Below are 21030 nucleotides of genomic sequence, written 5' to 3'. Positions count from 1 at the left end.
TCTCACTTCGCGCCGGAACAATCGGTGCCATCTCCTACAGTTCTATCTTGTCATACCGTTCCAAGCTACCGTCTACCCCCTTCTAATACTAACACTATTTCAGGCCTCTAAAGGGTGTGTCCTCCAAGGTCAGTGGTTATGGGCCACAGAACCTCTCGTGCACAGGTGTGTGCGTAGTGCTGCAGAGGAGGGGCGAAGCCTTCATCTGGAGGCGTGACACGAGACATGCAGGGACTGTCGAGCCTCTTATACCGATCCCTGGCCAGAGGGCGCCAGACAGAAGAGACAGCGAAAGCGAGCAGACACCGCCGGGGACAGACACAGGTAAGGAGTCAATGACTCGGTTCGAAAATGCTGGACTTGAAGCTTGGTGAAGGTACAATTTCGAAAGCGGAAAAAGGTGGAGGGCTCCTGAAATCTGATGCAGGTTACGTTTGTGAGCTGGTGATGTTCTGTTGCAAATTTAATGTCACAGGGACCAGGGAACATGAGCCTTAAAAGAGCAATATCTGAATGAGACGGAAAAACGGGTGAAAGCACAATCTGAGAGACATAGAAATCCGAGGGATAGAAACTTTTGAGAATATCAACAACTCGAGGACAAAAACGAAATTTCCGCGATTACAGCATCTCGAGGAGTTAAAAACCCGGAACAGCAATACCCAATACATTGCAACAGCTGAAGAGCAACAACACCAAAGCGAAAACAAAAATAATGAAAACACCAACATTGGAGGATACCAACTTCTGGGGATTAGATTCACTAAGAGGTAGCTGAGCCATGGGAAAAACCACACCAGGAATAAATATAGGAAATTCGAGGTGCCTCATTTATAAGCCCATTGTGCTGCCCATGCTTCACTTTCCTTAACGCAGGGCCTGCGCAATGGACTAGCACATATTTACAATGGCATGTACAGTGACTTTTTATGGCCCTGTAAATATGGGCCCCTTTCACACATTACTCTGCTGTGGTAGTTCCCACACAACATCCATTAAACCTGACACATTCCCAGATTTATGTCATTGGTAAAGCTGGGAATGTGTTGCAACGAGTAGAACTGCTTTTATTTTGCCTCATGTTTTTCTTTTTCTATGTGTGCTGCATTATGCAGCACCCATAAAAAGAGGAAAATGCCAAATTATCGTTTTTGTGCAGGAAGGTGTCCCTTGCTGCACAAAAACAATCATCCCCTCAACCCGGCCACCCTTGCAACGTGATGTAAGGGTTGCTTCGCTGTACCATGGCAGCAAATTGTTCGGCAGGCGGAGGAAAGCACACAGATAGGTTGTGTTGTTAATATGTCGCATCCATGTCAAAGTCAAAGGAAATTATTCCATACTCATAGCGCTTGTGGAGACTCCGTATAGGCCGACGATCTGATGTAACAGCGTTATTGGTGGTCGAATAACCAGGTTTTTAATTCCTTGCGGAAGTGCTTGGGATTAGAGATGGATAAAAGCTGGGTGGGAGCTTGTTCAAGAGGGCGGGTGCAAGAAAAGTAAAAGATGGACTACCATTTTGAGCCGTGCGAATTAGTAGCGGGTAGGCGCTGGTTAGTGCTGGATCTTAGTAGTCTGCTTGGATGATGCCATTTCAATTTCTTAGCTAAGTAGCTTGGTCCGGTTCCATGTAGGCTCTTATAGGCAAGTCATAAAATTTTGAAGTGACCTCTCTTTTTTACCGGAAGCCAATGAAGAGTCCTCAGGGTTGGGGCCGATGGGGCTTACACACTACTAGTTTGGGGGATGGACCTGGGCCTAGGGTTTGGGGCCACCAGTCGCTAGACCAGTACTCATCAGCTTTCCCAAACAGAATAATCTCCGTCTTGCTTCCATTAAGATGTAAGTGGTTGCTGCACATCCAGCTGTTGATATGGATCATATACTTTATAAAACGGGCCATAGTATCTATGAGGTCAGGGCCAAACATGATTAACAGCTGAGTATCGTCAGCATAGGACACAACCGCAAAGCCATAGGACTTGATTACCCTGGCCAAAGGTGTTACATAGTGGTTGAAGACCATAGGACTCAAGTTGGAGCACTGTGGAACTCCTATGCTTACAGCCCAACTACATGAGGCCAGGGTACCTATTTGTACTGTTGTTATTCGGTTCATGAGATAGATCTTGAATCAGTCGAGGGCCCTTCCCCTGATTCCCACCTCCCAGAGCTGTTTTTCTAGAGTGCTATGGGAGATGGTGTCAAACGCGGCTGACAAATCCAGAAGGACTAGCATGGCTGATTGCGTGTTATCCAAGGCCAGCCTGACGTTATCAACTACCTCTACTACTGATGCTTCGGTACTATGTACCATCCTAAACCCTGATTGTGATGGATCAAGGAGTCCATGGCTTTCCAGATGGGTGGTAAGCTGTTTATTAACCAGGGACTCTAGTACCTTTCCAAAATATGGTAGCAGTGAGATTGGACGGTAGTTTCCGTGTATCATTGGATCGGAGGCGGGCTTTTTTAGGATAGGCTTTACTTGAATTGCTATACATAGGTAGGAATTATAGCCTGAGCTTGAGACATGGTAAATATCTCTGTGAGTTTAGCTATAAGAAGGGAGGCTATATGTGTTCAGAAACGGGGAGAAAGGGGGTCGGCTGGGGCACCTGATTTAATCCTAGCTAGGGCTATGGAGACTTCTTCTGGAGTAACTGCTTTAAATTTCAGTATAAAAGGTAGGGTGGGTCACTGGTAGTTACTAGATGAAAATCTACATTATTAGCATCATGATGAGGAAAAGACTTATGAATAGATTTGACATTTTAATGAAAGAAAGAAGACAGTGTACCTACCCATTCTTGCGTGGGCGTATAGATGGGCTTATCAGAATGCAAAGTGGTCAATATTTTATAAAGTTCTTTGTTGGAGATTGCAGCTTTGTTGGTCCTCTTTGTCAAATACAGCTTTTCAGCCTGTTTGATGTTATTTAAGTAGGTGGTTCGATGGATCTGATTATATTTAGAGCAATCTTCATTTGTCTCAATTGTTCTCCATGTGCTTTTGAAATGACAGCACTTGGTGCAGGAAAATGTCTTGCTGCGCTGTGCTGCATCATTTTGTAGTAAATGAGGCCGGAGGGATTTAGTACCACCCAAGAGATATCAATACCTGTGCAACAGCAGTATCTAGGCCCTAGCAACACCTGCGAGATAGAAGCATCTGGGACATTATAACACTGGTGTATAGCAACATCTAGGGATAATAATTCCCAGAAGTCAACACCTGGGCATAACAAAATCCGAACGATTGAAGCATGTGCAGGACCTGGTATTTGGGAAACAGCAACACAATTTGAAATAGAAACATCTGAGGGTAATATTATTTAGGTGGTAGCAACATCACAGGGATGTCAAGACCTGTGGGATTTCATAAACTGAGTAAAGCGACATCTGAGGAATAGTAACGCCTAGATCATTGCAAGATCTGTGGGTATCCCAATCCATAGTTGTTTGCTCTTTATGTAACCTCAGTTGGGACTTATGGCATGGTGGGTGTAAAACTAAGTATTGGGACATGGCCCGGAGTAATTGCAGGTGGCTGAGATTAATTCTAGCATTCCAACCATCACCTTGGTGTTGGAGTTGACTCTTTAAGTGCGATGGAGATGGCGGATGTGGGCCCCAGGCTCATTGTACCACTGGAACCAAGCTGTACTTGGGGGATGAGCCCTTATCAGGGAGAAACTGGACATAGGTACTTGTATTCTGGTCCAGGGAGAACCTGGATTGATAGTTCGAGCTGGGCTGTTCCCATTGGAACAGAGTCAGAAATGATTTGCATATGGCAGGGTCCAAACTGAACTATCATGATGGGAAACAAACGAGGGATTGGGATGCGGCCCGTTCAACTTGCAGTGGTGAGATTAATTCAAGCATTCCATCCATCACTATGTTGCCAAAGTATAGTTAAGGCAGATTTTCTGAACGGCCTAGGGTGCCAGGGGCCAAGAGGCCTTCACTGAAAAACCGGTTTGTCAAACTGGTTCCTCAGCTGACACTTATATTTAGAGCCTTGTAGATTGGTATTACGAAGAGGAAACAAGCATTAAAAAACATTAGTGAATAAGGAAATGCAGCGCCTCCTCCTCAGGTCTCAGGTAAGATCAATAAGTAGTCAATATTCACAGGAGTCTGCAGGCCACCTCAACATGCCGAAATCCTCACTGAGGTCTCTTGCTCATGGTATTTTAAGCTGAAGAGATGGTTCTTATTCGCAATATAAACAGTAATTTTCCTTGTTCAGATCTTCGTGTGGTGACGATTCTAATGTGTGCTATCTTTCAACAATTTCAAGACATGAGAGACGAACTACTTAAAATTCCAATAGGTTTACGTCCTCTCTGCCCAATCCGTCTAAGGTTTCCAAACAGTGAAACCAGGGAAATTGTTGATCTATTCTTAAGAGAAAATGCACACCTCTGCGTATTGTATCCGTCTGTGTGTCATTGTGAGCTTAATACGGCAACTTTTAAAACAAGCAATTTAAAAATGGGGCGCCTCGGTTCGAGAGCATGTTCAAAATCTTGCTCATGGGTTTGAAATATTTAGATAGGGTTTTACCCTGGGGTGTTTTCTATTCGCCTCAAGAAAAGAGAAGCTTAAAGCTTAGTATCATTTGAAGTAGATGATTCTAAGAAATGTAAAAATCTAGAATAAGTTCTGTATAAACATATTTGGGAACCTGGCTGAACAAAGAAATGCAGTGGCTAACAGCGTAGTGAACTGTGGAGTTGGTTTTCTCGTTCCTCGAGGTTTGTTCGTACACTGCCCTCCTTGGTTCTACCCGCTACTGAATAAAATCATAATAAACAGAACTTGGTTTCCAGACCCCTCTTTACAAGTGCTAGAGAAGGTGGCATGTGCCGCTACTCAAGAGTATGCGACATTTAGGATGGTGAGAAGAGCAGTAGGGGCTGGTGGCAAATCACTTTGGGGGGGCACAAAAAAATACACATAACAAATACACATAATATACATAACATATACACATACACACACATATATATATATATATATATATATATATATATATATATATATATATATATATATATATATATATATATATATATATATATATATATATATATATATATATATATATACATACATACATACACTTAATACACATGACAAATACACAATAACATACACATTAACATAAGTATACACATGCAAAAAATTGCTAGCCTTACACTGCCGCTCGATGTTCAGCAGTACATCCTGGTTGTTCTTCAGCACGTCCTCAAAGCGCTAAGCCCACAGCCAACTCTCTCATCCTATGAAGTCACAGTTCTAAAGCATCTTGATTGGCTGGAGGGGGCTGGCTCCATGCTCTAAAAGGCACTGTAGGCCTGTGCCTGTTCTCCAACCCAGCTGTCCAAGACAGCCAGGTTGGAGAGGTTTGAATTTCGCATGTCGGTTTGGCCAATAGCAAGGTAGCCGGCCAAACCAGCATGCGCAATGCAAACTTATGTGGCCACTCCCCAATGCTGCCAATCATTGGCAGCAGTGATGCATTGGCCCTGCCCGCACATTCACTTTGCTAGCAGAAAGTGTGAAAAATAAAATGGTAATATAATCATTTTATTATCATTTCCTTTTTTATGCTTTCTGCCCAGCAGGTGGGGAGTGGGGGGAAACGCTCCTCCGCTCCCATGGAGAAAGCGCCTGTGTCAGAGTTTGACTCTCTGTGCTCTCCCTGTGAGGAAGGAGTATATTCATTTGATGGCTGGACCTTGGATGACTTTAGTGTGTAGCCTCTTGTTGAGGCTGGATTGTGGCAATGTGTTGAATGCAGCAGAGAGGTCTAGTTGCATGAGGGCGGTCATTTCACCTTTGTCCAGTAGCGTGCAGATCTTGTCTGTTGCTACAATGAGTGCTGTTTCCATGCTGTGGTTGCTGCAAAAGCCAGATTAGGTGTGGTCAAGACGATTGTGGACTTCCGAGTCGCTGGTGAGTTAAAGGTTGATTGCCTTTTCTATTACTTTTGCTGCATATAGTACTAGAGTAATGGGGGCAAGTTGCCCAACATGCTGGGGTCTGTTGAAGGGTTCCTGACATAGTCCATAGGTGTAGTATGTTTTCATTCTTCAGGGAAGGTTGCGGAATTGATGGAGGGATCGATGAGGAATTTGCTGATCAAAGTTTCTCCTAGGATGAAGCTATGATGTGGACTAGAGTCAGTGGGGCCCCAGAGTGGACGTTTTTCATGATTGAAGAGGTGTCTTCTTCAGTGAGTGTTCTCTAGTTGGTTAAGGTTGTTTCAGTGGGCTAGTTGCTGATGATGTTCTTGCAGTCAGATTGCTTTTGGAAGTCCTTATAGAGCTTTTAAATTTGCTGTGGAAGAAGTTGAAGAGGTTGTGGTAGAGTTCCCGGGAGGGAGTGATGGAGTCGGCTATGGTCTCTGGGGTAGTTAACTCCTTGATGATAGCAAAAATCTCTTTGCTGTAGTAAGAGCCAGCTTTGATCCGATTGGTGAGGGATCTTCTGTATTTCAGAAGGTAGTGGGAGAGCTTGAGTGCAGCATTGTGGGTAAATCTGGTGTCAGCATTGTGGTTTGCTTTCCATGTCCTTTCTAGCTGTTTGCAGTACCTTTTGAAGGTCCTGAAGTTTGTTCTTGTACTAGGAGGGCTGTATGTTGGTTCTGGAGAATTTGTGAGTTTTGATGGCTGCAATAATGTCTGCACAGTTTGAGATCCACTGGTTGAAGTTAGTTATGTTTTGACTAGGTTATCAGTGGTGTTTGGTTGGTTTATTTCAAGTGCTCTGTGCAGGTCCATTGCTGTTATTTTGCTCCAGTTCCGGCTGTGTAGGTGCCAATTGGAGCTTTGGTTTGAGGTGTGGAGATTTTGAAGTGGATGATGCTATGGTTGGTCCATGAGAGGTGTGGCAGAGTAGTAGCAGATGCTTTGCTGGAGGTGACAATAGTGTCTAGAGTGTGTCCTGTACTGTGTGTGGAGACTGTGATGAGCTGAAAAAGTCCTATGTTGTGCATGCGCACAAAGAGGTTGGTGGAGCAGTCGTCAGAGGGGTCTTCCAGAAGGAAATTGAAATTGCAGAGAAGCAGGAAGTACTTGAATTGAAGGTGAGTGGGGCAATGAAGTCTGGAATGAGGTTGTTGAAGTTGCTTGGTGGCTCGAGTGATCTGCATGCTTGGTGGGCCTTCATTTTCCAACTGTTACTGGTGTGTAGGCTAAAGCACATGTGTCCGACGAAGAGAGTGTCCGGGGCCGTTATGGTTGTGCATTTGAGGTTTTTTTTTGTATACGATGATGAGTAAGTATTGGGATGAGTAAGGAGAATCGGGATAAATATGATTGTGGATAAGTAATCCGAGCAGTACTCAATAATGCAGTTATGAATTTGCTTACAATTATGCCAGACCAACTTCAGCAAAAGTAGAGGCACTTTTTACATTCCTAAGTTTCAATCGGTATTTTATTGTGCAGATCATGTTTCGTGAATCCTGCATGGATTATTTATTCTTTTGCAGATTACCCATGATGTTTGATTATCTTCCTTCTGGAGAAGGTCGCCCTGTTTTGTTATAGTTTGCCATAATCTGGACATTTCACCAGCGAGATAATGGAATCAGATGGGTGTAGCCCTGTACTTATAAAGGATTTCTTGTCTGCCAGTAAAGTCAGCTATCTGGGATGCTTTTCGTTTATGTGGAGAAAACAAAGCAAGGGTTAGAAACGCCCCTCAATCCAGTCCTCAGAGCTCAATTTACACAGCTTGCTACTCCGCCACTGGTACAGTGCTGCTCCATGGGTGAGCTGCAACCACAGATAGGAGCACACATGGGGCCTTGAGTTTAGCACAGCCCGCAATACAGATGAGGCCCTCTGCCACATTTTGCACCATGGCACACTGTTAACTGGATGCATTGAGTGCATGCCTGGACAGTGCAGCCTATCTCACTGAAACTTGCTCCTGTACTGAGAACAGCCCGTTAGTGAAAGCAGAGTAGGTTTATGAAGCCTACAGTCTGCCTTTCACTGCAGGCAGAGATCTGGCCTCAGTTTTGAAAGGAGACAGGAATCTTCGTTCAGTAAAATGCACCGAGTGACTGCACATTTTTGCAGGGCATTGTCTGTAGGGGCCCCTGTGACCTCTGTGTCCCCCTCTAAAGAGAGACCCCAGTACAGTGCACAGACTGTGTGTAACCTACGTGTAGGGCGCAGTCATTGAACCTGCTGACACCATATTTCCCTCTGTGTCCACATCTGTTATATGGCATGGCCACAGATGTAAAGGAATTCCTCGTTTGCATTTAGCCTTTCACCTATGAAAATAAGGGAATGCCAGCTTGAGGTTGCGCCAATTCCCTTTAAGCACACACATGATCCATATCACTGTAGGGGCCACAAAAGCATCTGCAGCCTGCTTTGCAATACCAATACAGCAAAAGACAGGTGTACACAACTGTTGCGCTTCTGGAGCACTTTATATTATTATAGAACATGGGGCTGTATTATGGATGTGACATGCTGTTTCACTCTGCATGCACACTTAAGTACAGACAGATACAGGCAACCGTATCACTGCAAATGCACTGTTCCCATTGCAGGCGCCAACCCATGGCAACCCAGCCTGACTTCAATTGGTGGGCAGTGATCCCCTGTATCTTACCTTTGAATGGTTGCCTTAACATCACAGAGGGTGACTGTGCCCGCTATAAGGTGATCTATAAGGGATTCATGGCAGCTCCGTTTCTTTTTCAAAGGGGTTTCCTTGTTGGGCAAATTGACTGTGCACCACCTCTATGTGGTGCACAATTGGTGCGCCTTCTCGGGTCCTCTTTGCCTCTGTGCGGGAATCTATTCTATGGCGTTGGCACAAAACAAATGATTCCCTCATTTGTATTGGGCCATGTCCTCTTGCAAGTGAAGAAACCCCCCTATAAGATTCAGCAGGCGCACATGTAGGTCTTGTAGGATCTATATTATGAAATGGGATGTGCAAGCGTCTGTGGACCCTGGTGTATTTTTCACAACGCTGGTGCGATGTTGCAAGCTTGCCTGATTACGAGGCTTCGCAAGCTGTAACAGGGGTATTCCTGGCAGCCTGCACGTTTTATTAAATTGTATTTGTTTTAATTTTCACTTTGCTATTTTAAATAATACCTGGAAATTGTGGTTGTGCATACCCTGTTCTTGTACCATCACCAATAGCCGCATTGTTCCCGTTGCACCACTGCAAGTGCAGTTTGTTGTGGAGGGAGACAGCACGGCAGAGAGGAAGTGAGATCTTCACTTCCTGGGGCACACCAGAGGCGGCCATCTTGGCTGAGGTTGGCGGTCCAGTTGCTGGACAGGACCGAGCCCAGCCTTCTATTTAGAGCGCTTATGGAAACGACGCGCAGCGGACGCGTGCAGCAGGTGCACCAATGGCGCGCCGAAGGTACGCCAAAGGTAAGCCCGTCTGCGCCCGTCCGTGCTCTAGTCGCGCCTAGGGCCAGAGGGGCTGCCAGTACCGCTGAAATCAAGGGATACAGTAGGCAAGAAATGCTGAATTTACAGTTAGACTCTCGCAGTTGTAGCCATCAACTAGATCTTTCCCTATGGAAGGGCCCGGTGAGTTGCCGGGGATGCCGGAAAACCTTTTCCTGGTCACAAATTGCTGCACTTGCGACAGGGATAAACACCCTAAAGGTAGGGCTAATAAATGCTAGATCCTTGCCCAAACACGCTCAGCATATTTACGACCTACTAACTGATGATAATTTAGACTGTCTATTTTTAACAGAAACATGGCTTAAACCATGGTGCACCCCTGACGTAGTGCCCGCTCTGCCACCGGGATACTGCATACAAAGGGTGGACAGAGGAGAAAAACGGGGGGGGAGGAGTGGCCATTATTTACAAGGACTCACTCAAATGCTCGGTGGCCGAACTTCAAGATCTGAAGGAAGCAGAAGGGATGGGCTTTCGTATTAAGATCAGTGACACCTTCACTTTTGTCGGGGCATTGATCTACCGCCCCCCAGGACCCTGCAAGGGCTTCCTTAAGAATATTGGGGAGGTTCTGAGTCCCCTGGCACTCAGGTTCTCAAATTTTATGATGTATGGGGATGTTAACATCCACCTAGAGTCTCCCACAGATACGTCAGCAGTTTCGTTCAGGGACACCATGGACGTGTTAGGGTTAGCCATTTGCACCACACAGGACACTCATGAGGTAGGCCATACTATCGATTGCATTGCCACCAACCTCATAACACTCAATACCAACCATCCCAGAGTCCAAACTTGGACAGATCATGCATTGGTACCTTTCACTGTACCACTAGAAGGTATAAGAAAAGGCAAGCAATTGGAAACATGCCATCAGGCTAGACAGGAGGAATGGAAAGCTGCGATGGGTCTCCCGGAACTGGCAAGGATGGTCAGGGATTGTAGGCCTCATCTGATAGGACTCCCAGACACAGATAATAACACTTTTAGGGAAAGGCTGATTGAACTGAAAGGCATGGCAGGGCACGGGAGAAGTAGAACTAGGCCTGGCCAAAGGAGAAAATCAGCCCTGTGGTTCGACCGAGTGCTTAAAGATAAACAAGGGGAACTACATAGAGCTGAGCGTAGGTCGCAGAAAAGCTACTGCGTTGTGGAACGTGGTAAATATAAATCAGCTAAGAGCGCATACCATGCACTGATTAAACAGGCGAAAAAGAAGTTCTATATAGCAGTGATAGAAACTGCCAATAACAAGCATAAAGCCATTTTTAAGATCGTAAACGATTTTAATAAGCCCAAATTTTTAGTGCAGGAAATCCCGCCCTCGGAGAGTCTCTGTGATACTATCGCAGATTTTTTCGAGGAAAAAGTACAAGGACTCATGAAGGATTTCACAGTCCCTGTTTTAGAGTCAGGAGAGGGGAGCAGGAAGGGGGGCCATGTTGTAGATCAGCTGGCGACCTTCCAGCCAATTAGTCTTGAGGAGACACACCGGGTAATATTGGCTACTAAGTCGGGTTCGCCATTCGACCCATGCCCTCCTGGGCTCCTACACTTGATTGTGGAGGTAGCCAATCCTGTAATCAATGATATTGTAAACACCTCATTGGCAACAGCCAACATCCCCCCAAAATGGAAACTAGTGGCAGTCAAGCCGTTGCAAAAAAACAACTCCCTGATCCGACTACCTTATCCAACTTACGGCCAATCTCACTACTTCCAGTATTGTGTAAGATCACAGAGTCGTTGGTTAATAAACAGCTTACCAAGTTCCTGGAAGACACTAAAGCATGGCACCCTAATCAAGCAGGCTTTATAGCCCAACACTCCACTGAGTCAGCTCTCCTGTTCACTACTGATACCACCTGCTTGGCGCTTGACCAAGGTAAGAAGGCCGTCCTGATTTTATTAGATCTGTCGGCGGCCTTCGACACGGTCTCACACGTCATCTTGATCGACCGGCTAATAACATCTGGCATTACAGGTACAGTCCTAGAATGGATCAAGAACTTTCTGAGTGGCAGGAGACAAGAGGTCACCTTGGGTGAATTTCGCTCCAAGGAGAAACCACTGACGACGGGAGTGCCCCAAGGGTCCAGTCTGAGCCCGACATTGTTTAATGTCAATACTGCACCTCTGATCAGGTTGATATCATCTTTTGGCATTGATGTGGTGGCATATGCCGATGATACCCAACTGATCCTGGTCCTGGAGAAAGGAAATCAGGTTTGGGAGGAAAAGCTCAAATGTTGCCTGACGGCTACATTTGACTGGATGCGGAGAAACCATCTTAAATGCAATACCGGCAGGACTGAGATCATGCCAATCAGCCCTAAAAACGACTTCATCCCCAGATTATGGTGGCCAGAGGAAGCAGAAATACCACCTCATACCACCGACTCGGCCCGTAACCTGGGGGTTAACTTTGATTTTGCCCTGTCTATCAAGCAACAGGCATCAAAAGTAGTAGGGACATGTTTCAGTATCATAAAGGGACTAAGGAAGTTTTTTGACTTACTGCCACTGGAAGCAAGAAAAACGTTTACAGTAGCCCTGGTGACATCATGAATAGATTACTGTAACAGTCTATACGCAGCCACCAACAAAGGGGTCACTCATAGACTCCAGATGGTGCAACATGCAGCAGCCAAGTTGGTGCTGAAATGGCCGAAAAGATCATCAGCAACGGACGCAATAAATATCCTACATTGGCTACCAATAATCAAAAGGGTCATTTTTAAGATACTGATTATTACCTTCAGAGCAGTCCACTCCTTAGGGTCAACATATCTACGGAAGACGTTCTCTAGGTATCATCCAACACGAACCCTACGCTCCTCAAACGCCAATCTATTGGCTGTCCCAGGGTTCAGACTTAGGACGCGAGGGGGTAAATCACTGTCAGTGTTGGGCTCGAAAGCATGGAATACTCTTCCACCCCACCTAAGGGCCCTAGAGAGATAAACAGAATTCCGTAAAGAACTAAAAACCTGAATTTTTAAGCTACAAGATACCACTGCTAGAGCATTAGTGTGATAATTGGACTGGCGAAAACTAAGCAGCGGGACCATTTTACATCTCCTGGTCACTCATGGGCGCCTAGATGCTCCTTGAAGCGATAGTTGCGCGGTATAAATGAGCCATTACATTACATTACAAAGGTACACTGCTTCATTGGTCTAAATAAAAGAGACTGAGACTCTTTTTGACTGAGAAAAACCCAACATTTAGTGCTACACTAATGCACCTCTACCACTTTTAGTGTGTCCTCCTTCATACACCAAACACACCCTTGGGGTCCTGCATCTTCATTACGTAGCTGGATCAGTGTCCCACGTCATTCAGTGGTTGATATAGACTGCGCCATTCTCTGCATTTAAACGGAAATGTTGTTATATATGTTAGAATGCTGTAAAATATTTCCCAACGGTAAGTAAGTCAGTTAGTACTGTTTTCATGAAGCAGGGTGAAGTAGCTTCTCTGCGTCTTGGTTTGAAGATACAAGTAGAGTTCAATGGGATACCTACTACTAAATGTGTAAAACGTGGCTCAGTCTTGTGCAACTAGGTCTTCCTTCTAGCCATGTGGGCAAGGGTGTTGCATGTAAGTTCACACAATGTATGGGTAGTAGGATGTGGGTGCAGCCTGTGTGCTATGCTTGACTGTTGCAGACCTGGAATCCATTTTGGATCTCCTGTCTAAAGATGATACAGAAGATGGAGATTAGAGGGTGTCTGCAAGAAGACAGCAATCAGAAATGCCAGACTCCTGCAAAGAATCACTGAAGTCCTTTGAAGTGGATTAGGCTTTAGAGTGTGGAGGACAGAAGCGAGAGGGCCCCTTTGAAGTGTAGGGTTAGTCCTTCCTGCTTCATTTCTCTCAAGTGGTGTCAACCGTAAGGGGATGTGAAGTAGCTGAGTGAGGAAGCTTCTTTTTATTTTTGGGTCTTTATTTTGGGTCCCAGAGAGCTTTCATCTTCAAGCATCGTTCCTGTTGACACTAAGGGACAATGACGGTCACTTATTAACTCTGGGAGCAATGTGCAAAAAAGTCACTAACTGCCTGAAACAAGCCCCAGAGTGGAACTTGCGGAATTCACAATCTCTTTCTTCAAACTAAGTATAGGTTTAGGACAAAACACCCCCGTCTGTGTGCTAGAATTTATTGTTGACCAGTGCCCTAGGTCCCACACCGTTGAAGAGCGATAAAGCCTTGTGAGAACCAGGTTTAAATTACTTACTACCAACTCCTTTACAGGTTTGGGAATACAAACCTGGAAATTCAACATCCTGCCAAGAAGAGCTGCTGTGAAACAAACCACCTTGAGGGAAGTAACCCGCTGACTGCTGAAGAGGATGCTAGAGTCACCATTGCAAGATGAACAGGCTGCCTAGAAAAGCAGGTCTGTTTGAAGCAGCACAGAAGAACTATATTTGGCCTGCTGTATCCCACAGAAGGTACTGCACTGCCAAGCTGTGTGGGGAGAACTGTGTCTCTGGTCCCTCTTCAGTGAACATCAGTAAGGCAACTTGCTCCTCACATCATTACTATGTGTGTGGCCTCTTTCCTACTTGGAAGGTAGCCAGAGTTGACAAAAGTATCTACTGTAGACAGACACACAAAAATAAGTACCTGTGAGTGCTTAGCACCAGGAAGACCTAAAATCCTGTTGGTGGTTTTATGATCAGAAGAAGAGCAGGGCAGCGCGGCACTGAAGAATTCATACTTACAGTTGGTGGTCACAATACAAGAACGCAAAGTGCTGCTGGGCACTAGGAGAAAAATCATAATTGCATTTGGTGGTTTCATTACAGATTCCCAACTATGATCATTGTTGGAACACAAAATGGGCTCTTTCTATGTTTGGTTGGTGGGCTTTAGTTTGGGCTTGAAGAAGATCCAGCAACCAGGATTCCCATCCATGTGACAAGCATGAGTGCGGGTGTCCTCTTCTTACCTGTGCATCCATACCTCTACCGAATCAGTGCTACTCAAACAAATGATGGATGGAATGCCGAATAAATCATACATTCACCCCCAGTCAAGCGATATTGGTTAAATCCATCATTCTATTGCTCACCATGCCACCCCAGTTTAGACCCAGCCATATGCAAATCAGTCTTGACCCTGTGCCTCATGGGAACAGTCCAGACCGTAATGCCAAGCCAGGTCTCCCTGGACCAGAAACAAGCCTCCTGGGACCGGTTTCTGGGTATTACCCTTCATCAGCCAGGCAGGCTTGAATCCAGTGGCACAGTGAGCAAGGGAACCACGTCTGGGCATACCCATCCCCCTTAGGGTGAAAAGTGCTATGCAACCAAATGATGGACGGAATGCTGAATACATCATACATTCACCCCCAGTCAAGAGATCTGGGTTAAATCCATTATTCTTTTGCTCACCATGCCACCCCAGTTTAGACCCAGCCATATGCAAATTAGTCTTGACCCTGTGCCTGATGGTAACAGTCCAGACCGAACTGCCAAGCCAGGTCCTCCCTGGACAGGAAACACGCATCCCGGGACCGGTTTCTGGGTATTACCCTTCATCAGCCAGGCTAGCTTGAATCCAGTGGCACAGTGAACAAGCGACCCACTTCTGGGCATACCCGTCCCACTTAGGTTGAAAAGTGCTACGCAAACAAATGATGGACGGAATGCTGAATGAATCATACATTCACCCCCAGTCAACAGATCCAGGTTAAATCCATTGTTATTTTGCTCACCATGCCACAATACATGTGCACTGCCACGTCAGAGGAGACTGTCGATGAAGTCAGTGTGACCAAGTGATGTGTGAATATGCACAACAAAAACATTCGTACATTACTTTTTAAAGGTATACAGTGAGCAACTAGGTTTGCAGGTACCATCACCAGGCATGAGGGCACGCATGTTAATATTCCTGAGATAGCCAGACCTCTCCTATACTAGTATTGTTGTCTCTGCCAGCGTGGGACCCCACTAGCTTTGACACAGCTTAATGTGTTTGCACTGATCTTTCCATATCACTTGGCTGCTACATCTGGGAGTAGCCCTGCAGTTTAAATTGTTTACTCCCTATTCACTACAGTACCCCAGGGATATTTGTGAATGTTATTTTTCCCCTTCACATTTTATGTTTAATATTTAGTTGTGTGTCTGATTAATATGCTTTTTCTTTTCGAGTAAAATAACTGACTGGACAATGATTCTTTAGCTGTTGTAGCTTGAGAGACTTCTGAGTTCTGAGTTCCTAGTCAACACCGCCTCTGTAAGTTAATCTTACGTCGCTCTCCCATGCTGCATTGATGGTCATATGCTAAAAGTGTGTACGTGGTGCTCAGTTTTGCCTCCAGCTGTAGAGTGAGCACCAGGCCACCAGTGGTGAAAGTTTCTTGTTGTCACAATTGCAACCCAGTAAACCGAGTATCCCGAGACTGCTGGAGGATTCCTTACAATGCGTCTAGAAATATAAAAACTGAAACCGATTGAAAACAAGACGGGATTCCTACTAATCAGCACAAAACCTGAAAACAATACCATAATAAGTTGGTTGCATCATCTCAAATAAGGAGGTTTTTGCTCTGACATCATGCAAAGTTTGTCGTTATCAAGAGAGAGAGAGGACTAGATAGCTAGTCCGTATCCTCAAGGTTTATATGTGCAATCAATAAGGACTAGCCTGTTTGTGAAGTTTTACCTTGACTCAAAATTATATGACAAAGTGCAACCCATTAGGTTTGTCCATGAAGCCCTCACCCACCAACCTGGTTGGTGGCATGCTTCATCATCAGGCCCACCCAGTGACACCGAATGTGTTCTGGGTGTGCTTCGACGCCTGGATACAGTGGGGCGGGTATGTTACTGAGTGTGCAGTATTGTGACGTGAAGGTGAAATTTTAAAAGCTATACAGGGGCCCCATTACCCGAGGGTAAATTACACTTTAATAACTGGGCCACTGTTAGCATTAAAAAAGGCTGATGGGTGTGGTAGGAGTAGCTATTAGGGCCTCCTTCATCCAAGTGTGGTCTACATGTTTCAGCCAGGCCTTTATGATTAAAACTGGCTTTCCTAAGGACCAAAAAGTGGAAGGTGCAATCTTAATTTAAGTGAGTGTATAATTGAATAATGTGAAGCATTCGCTAAGGTGCTATATGTGTGCGAGGGGGATTCCCTCTTAGAGCATCAGTTGGTTTTTGCCATGAAATGCCCCATGGAGTAGTCCGGCAGAGGTAAGGACCGAAACTATCGGCCGAGACCTGCGGTGAACCAAGGATACGGAGATCCACGAGAGAGCAACAGGTTCACCGCAGGTCTCGACCGATAGTTTCGGTCCTCACCTCTGCCGGACTACTCCATGGGGCAATTCATGGCAAAAACCAACTGATGCTCTAAGAGGGAATCCCCATCGCACACATATAGCCCCTTAGCGAGTGCTTCACATTGTTCAATTATACACTCACTTAAATTAAGATTGCACCTTCACTTTTTGGTCCTGAGGAAAGCCAGTTTTAATCATAAAGGCCTGGCTGAAACATGTAGATCACACTTGGATGAAGGAGGCCCTAATAGATACTCCTACCACATCCATCAGCCTTTTGTAATGCTAACAGTGGCCCAGTTATTAAAGTGTTTTTACCCTCGGGTACTGGGAACCCTGTATAGCTTTTAAACTTTCACCTTCACGTCACAACACTGCACACTCAGTAACATACCTGCTCCGCTGTATCCAGGCATCAAAGCACAGGTTGGTGGGTGAGGGCTTCATGAACAAACCTAATGGGTTTCACTTTGTCATAAAATTTTGGGTCAAGGTAAAACTTCACAAACAGGCTAGTCCGTATTGATTGCACATCATGCAAAAGTTTCACATTCCTATGCTTTATAATAGGTAACAAAATAAACTTTGATGCACGTATAAAATATAAACCGTCCAGTTCAGCACCTGCCATCTACAGTGGGAAACAATTTGATATAACAAAATATTTGTCCTAAACTGATCTATTTCAGGATTTGCCTCAATGGTATGAGATGCCATACTTTTAGTATAATATAGTCACATTTTAAACATCCTTTAAAACCCGCCTGAAAAACCAACCACATGTCTATCATAATTGACTCCTGTACACGTTTACAACACCTTGCTTACCACCTGCAGGCTCTCCATAATGATGGTAAGCCGATGAAACTCATCCTCTGCCCTCATACATCCACATCTGTACTGACCATCCCACTTCTTGAGCGTGACTTTCTGTTGCCCTATCTTGATCCCCTCCCTTAACCTGCTGTGAAGTCCCAAAGCTGTCAGAGCTAGCAATCCTTATTTTATTTTTTTGTGTTTCAGTATCACTAAAACTTTTTACGTGTTTATTGTATCATGATACTTTCTGTTTTCCTGCAAACTGCTAAATCATTTTCTTGGATCGTGAATGGGCCATAAAAAACTCTAAGGGCCTCATTTATGAGAAATGATGCATCGCTGCATGAAAGTAGCGATGCGTCACTTCTCAGGGCGCACTCCTTGCGACATACCTGATGCATCATATTTAATGTATGACGCATCATGTCGCAAGGAGTTACAGATACGTCAGTATTCCTGACGTATCTGTAAGCGCAAAAGTGACGCATTGCTGGAGTGTGTCACAAAAGTGACACAACTCCAGCAATGTGTCCTTTCACATGGGGCAAGCCCCATGTGAAAGGGCCTGCGTCAGTCTTACGCCTGCTGTGAGGCAGGCGTAAGATGTTGACACATTTGAGTCCTAGAAGTGGCGCAGTGAAATCTGGTAGATTTCACTGCGTCACTTCTTCGACCCTTTCTTGCGTGGGAACACCTCCCCTGCATACATTATACCTGGCGCAGGTATAATGTAGCACAGAGGTTTACAAAGTGAGGCATCCACCTAGATGCGTCACTTTGTAAATATGGTGCAACAAGGCACATTTTTTTACACTGCTGGTGCATCACAAAAAGTGACGCACCAGTGGTTCAAAAGTGACGCAAGGGATCAAAAATGATCCCCCATATACCTAAATAACAATATTTTGTTTTTTTAAATCATTCGATCCTGCCTTCTACTGACTTCTCAGAGTCCCGACTGTTAAACCTTCCATCATCATCACCCACCATCTTGTGATTATGTGGAGCACTTCTCGCCCTAAACCCCATGTTGAAGTCATTAGTCACAAACTAGTTCAGGACTCTGGAGCATCTATTGTACTACGTATAATTATGAGACAGACCCCACATAGTTAATTTATATAAAACCTACTAAAGGAGTTACATCTATGAGGGTTCTTTGAACTTGAAGAAACACAGATCCTTTCTTGTCTTCACCCTCCCATCAACCTATCAACAGATATCCTCAGAATCAATACTCACATCACACACAGATTTTTGTCAGTCCAAGCCACAGCATTCTGCAATGTAACCACAGACTCGCTGCGGCTCTGCTGACCCTAGAATATTCTTCCAGTGAAAGCACACACAACATTCACACAGTCCTCAGTTCAAATGTACACACCAACATATAGTAATAGGATCTGCAGTGAAAACTCACTAAGACTAAACTAAAACCATGACCCCACACAATAACATAACATCTATCTGCAACCCAGTTTAAATATGGGACAGAAACCACCAGCCAGTGTGCAATAACTTATAGCCAGTGGTTCAATGGTAGAGGAGACCAAGAAAGTATTTTTTATGCCAGGGCGGGGGTTACTGAATTCCTAATCTCCGTAAACATGTTCGTGATCAAGAACCCTGTTACTTTGTGCAACCGTCCAGGAGAAGAGGTTCCTGAGGCCTTCCTTGAGGGAAGGAGCTGACTGACTGCAGAGGAGGGGTACTGAGGTAAACTGCATGCAGAAGACTCAGCCTTGAAAAAGAGGACCTCAAGGACTTAAGGCAGAAGGTATGGGGCGCAGAGCCCTGCAATCTGGAGAAGGATCCACCCTACGGAGATGGGTGGTGAGGTCTTGCAATGTTATGGCCCCTTTACTGGGGCCTAAAATTGAAGAACCTTTTCGGATTGGTGGTCGTTGCTTGTCTCCCTTCTTCATCCATAATACGATTAAGTGCCTCATTTTGCTTAGCTCCTGAAGAACAGTGATCACACTTCGGAGGTCACACCCACAGAACCCCAAAGTGACTGGAGAAATAGCCACTACCACAAGATTGTATTCCACATCTTTGGATCTCCCTAACCTCCACTGGATTTCTGTTGTGACTTTGGGTGTGTTCTTTTCAATGGGTGGTAGGCTTAGTGTTGCATTCGAGAAAACACTCAGCTACAAAGTACCATTCAGCTCGTAGAGAGGCAGACAGATGGCTGCCTGTGCTTGCATCACCAGGCCTCTATAGCTGGAGCATATACATGCACATCAAAGAAATGATAAAGACACTAAAGACTTTGACCGGCCAGGGCTCAGTCTGAGCAACTGTTCCTGGAATGCCATACAGGACCACACATCACCATGAGCGAATGTGCTCCTGCCCCTGTCTGACCAAATTGGGCTCACCCATGACAGAATAATCAAGGTATAGTGCGCAAGGCTGGCAGTGTGGGGACTGTGATCTTTGGGGGGCTGTGTAACTCGCTATCTGTAAATTATCCAGAGCTGACTTTGGGAATGAGTAGGTAGGAATATGGATGCGCCCCCTAGATACTGAATGCATTTTCCTTTGTTACAATGCCTTAAAATAGCCATACATGCCTTTGATTCAACCACTGGATTCAGGCGTGCTTGGCTAATTAGGGATGATACCCTGAAACCGTCCCCAGTATGCTTGGTTCCGATCAAGGGAAGACCTGGCTTGGCTGATCGGGCTGGACTGTTCCTATAGGGAGCAGGGACACGACTAATTTACATATGGCTTTGTCTAAGCTGGAGTGCCATTGTGAGCAAAAGAAATATGGATTTAACCCAGGTCTTTTGACTGAAAGTAAGTGTTTGAAAAGTTTCAGCACTCTGTCCATCACCCTGTTGTGTTTGCTCTGAGTCCACCGGGCATTTTCCTGGTGGCCAATTGTAAAACACAGGGTTGATCCTGGTTCCTTTGTCGCTTTCAACAGCTCTCTGAGGTTAATTGCAGCAATCCAAGGGAGGCTTCAGGAGAGAGAGAGAGAGAGAGAGAGAGAGAGAGAGAGAGAGAGAGAGAGAGAGAAGAAGGAGGGGGAGTTAGAGTGAACGCAATCAAATAGGGAGAAGATATAGAGGAGAGAAGGAGAGAGATATTGGATGTTTGGAAAGAAAGAGATTGGTCGAGGAGACCAAGAGAGCAGGACTGATTTGAGTATTTTTTGCCAGGGCTGCTTTGGTTTCCCATTCCGGTCCTGTCAATGTAACCAGGGAAGTAGCCCCAATGGACAGAGGCTATTTTCCGACAATAGAGTGATTGACATCAGGAAGCCTGTGCATCAGTATTCCGCCCTCTGATTTGGATGTATACTATATTACTTTGTATGCTAAAAGTGAAATACCTTTTCTTTTGATTACACTAACGAGCTGACATTGATATATCAACTCATATTACAGATTATATTAAGTTGGAAGTTTTTACCCCACAC

The 21030-nt window shown here is 45.1% G+C and overlaps 1 protein-coding gene across 1 annotated transcript in view; it reads left to right on the top strand.

The window, feature by feature from the left end:
* The first annotated feature begins 257 nt into the window (after positions 1–257).
* Positions 258–21030, top strand: part of LOC147733087 (uromodulin-like) — a 341372-nt gene continuing 320599 nt past the window's right edge. Inside the window, exon 1 of the mRNA XM_086958926.1 lies at positions 258–324. The gene's annotated coding sequence lies outside the window, so the exon portion shown is untranslated. The remainder of the gene's footprint in view (positions 325–21030) is intronic.

This window comes from Lissotriton vulgaris, chromosome 2_1, assembly GCF_964263255.1.
Source record: "Lissotriton vulgaris chromosome 2_1, aLisVul1.2, whole genome shotgun sequence".
In the NCBI taxonomy this organism is placed as follows: Eukaryota; Metazoa; Chordata; class Amphibia; order Caudata; family Salamandridae; genus Lissotriton; species Lissotriton vulgaris.
Note: the sequence above shows the minus strand (reverse complement) of the source record. Positions and strands in the feature narration are given on the sequence as shown.